Source organism: Lycium barbarum, chromosome 2 (genome assembly GCF_019175385.1).
Source record: "Lycium barbarum isolate Lr01 chromosome 2, ASM1917538v2, whole genome shotgun sequence".
In the NCBI taxonomy this organism is placed as follows: Eukaryota; Viridiplantae; Streptophyta; class Magnoliopsida; order Solanales; family Solanaceae; genus Lycium; species Lycium barbarum.
In genome coordinates, this window is record NC_083338.1 from 104311688 (window position 1) to 104313967 (window position 2280).

At 37.2% G+C, this 2280-nt stretch overlaps 1 non-coding gene across 1 annotated transcript; it reads right to left on the reverse strand.

The window, feature by feature from the left end:
• Positions 1-1610: 1610 nt before the first annotated feature.
• LOC132629598 (small nucleolar RNA R71) lies at positions 1611-1716 on the reverse strand. Its single transcript, XR_009578365.1, has one exon. It is a non-coding gene; the product is annotated as a small nucleolar RNA R71 (small nucleolar RNA).
• Positions 1717-2280: the final 564 nt, after the last annotated feature.

Genomic DNA, 2280 nt, shown 5'->3' on the forward strand with positions numbered 1-2280 from the left:
AGCAGTTTACGGGCCGTAAACCACTTTACGGTCCGTATTCCAAAAGACGGAAGTTGATCACAAGTAGAAGGACGACCTGGTCGTAAACTGATTTATGGTCCGTATTTCACTTTACGGACCGTATTTCATAACGACGGGATCAAAGTGCAAATCTGTAACTTTTATGTTTTCAAAAACTATAAATAGTCATTGTAGAGTTTTTAATAGACAACAGTTAATATACTTTTCTCTCTTTACTTAGAACATTAAATACTCTCTAGTTTTTGAAGATTCAAACATCAATCCAAGTATTATCAATTCCTCTTTTCTTCCAAAGTAAGCAATTATAAATTCTTCAATTTCTTATTTCTTGTTCTTTGTCATGAGTAGCTAAATTCCCTTACTAGGGTTGTGAACCCAATGATGGGTGTTTTGTGATTGGATTTGTGATTGATATACACATAATGGATTATTAGGGTTTAGTTATTCTTCATTCTTCATTCATAATTAATGGTTGCAAACATTGATTAAAACCATAAACCTTGATTTATTTGGGAAAATAATTAGGGTTGGTAAGAATAACTAACAAGGACTCAAAGCTTTAAACTTTGTTTAATAAATTCACTTAGGAATAAGAAGAATTTACTTGGCATGATTAATCGTTCTTCATGGTTACTTTCTTATATTTGGGAAAATCATAGAAAGACATAATCTTTATTTATTGGGAAATAGTAGAGATTCACATAGAGATTAAGTGCATTCATATAATGATCCATTATAAGTATATCAAGATCAATACCCATGATCATACACCCTATCGAATGGGAACACAACTTTAGTTTCTTTTACCATAAATTTCCACCAAAGAAATAGATAGCAATTAGTTATAAAAAAAATCAACTTTTATCAGAATCATCGGATTAAGACATTAGACCTAGAACTTATGATCTACGACTTTAGTAACCTTTTCACACCATATTCCCTGTGCGATTCGACCCCAACCTTGTTGGGTTACTATATTTGACAACGTTCGCGTTATACCATTTATAGGTGTAATTTGAGCGTATCAAAATTTGGCGCCGTTGCCGGGGAATACGGTTTTGAAATTACTAAATAGTGTTTGCTTTGATTAAAGTCTTTTGCTTATTCCATCACACCTTGTTTGCTACTTTGTGTAAACTAGGTGAACATGAATCAAAATCAGCAAAATCGTCGTGCGGGTAAACAGGGGAATCGGTTGAACAATCAGGCGAATGAATCTGATGATGAGAATATTTTCGCTAATCTTGTTCCAGAGGAGGACTATGTATCTGCTATTGTTCAGCCTCGAGTTGGAGCTGCTACAGTGAAAATTTACTCCTCTCTATACCAGCTGTTGAAGCTTGAGAGGTACTTTTGGAACTCTACCGAGAATGACCCTCAACGTCATTTGCAGAATTTTGTGGATGTGTGTGCTAATCACATCCAGAACAACGTTCCACAAGATGCCATTCGGTTGAGGTTATTCAAATATTCCTTAGCTGGAGAGGCAATATCATGGTTCGAGAAGCTGCCGAGAAATTCGATTACTTCATGGGCAGAGATGGTGACTGCTTTTCTCACAAAGTGGTACCCCCCTAGCAAGAAGGCTGAGATTCGTGACAAGATATATGAATTTTAGCAGCGACCGGGGGAACGACTATATAAAGCCTGGGATAGATTCAAGGAGTATTTACAGAAGAGCCCGAATCATGGTTTTCCGGAACATATATTGATGGAGAAGTTCTACCGAGGGTTAGATCCAGTGACACAGTCAGTAGCTAATAATGCAGCTGATGGTTGTTTTATGAACAAGACCTTTCGACGAGTGACCACCATACTTAACAAGCTGACAACTCATAATCAAGCTTGGCACTCAAACAATGCTGATGTGGTACCATATGGTAGTGCTATGATCCAGAATATAGTGAAGGAGAATCAAGACACCCAGCAAACATTGGCAGAACTTGCAACAAATATTTCCTTGCAAAGAAGTTTGATGAATCTCAAATCAAGAAGGTAAATGTTTGTGAGGATGATACAGTTTTGCCTAAAGGGATGTACCATGCTCAAGATGGTCCGTTCCTTGATGGGCCACTTATGCAGGTTGAAGAAGCAAATTATGTTAATAACTCTCAAGGGGGTTATCAAAGACAGAATTACCAAGGTGGCTATCAGAATCAGAATCAATGGAGACCTCAGCAAGGTTAAGGTGCTTACAACAACTCTGGGAACTACAACAATAATTATGGTGGTGCGAACCAAGGGACCTACAACAACAAC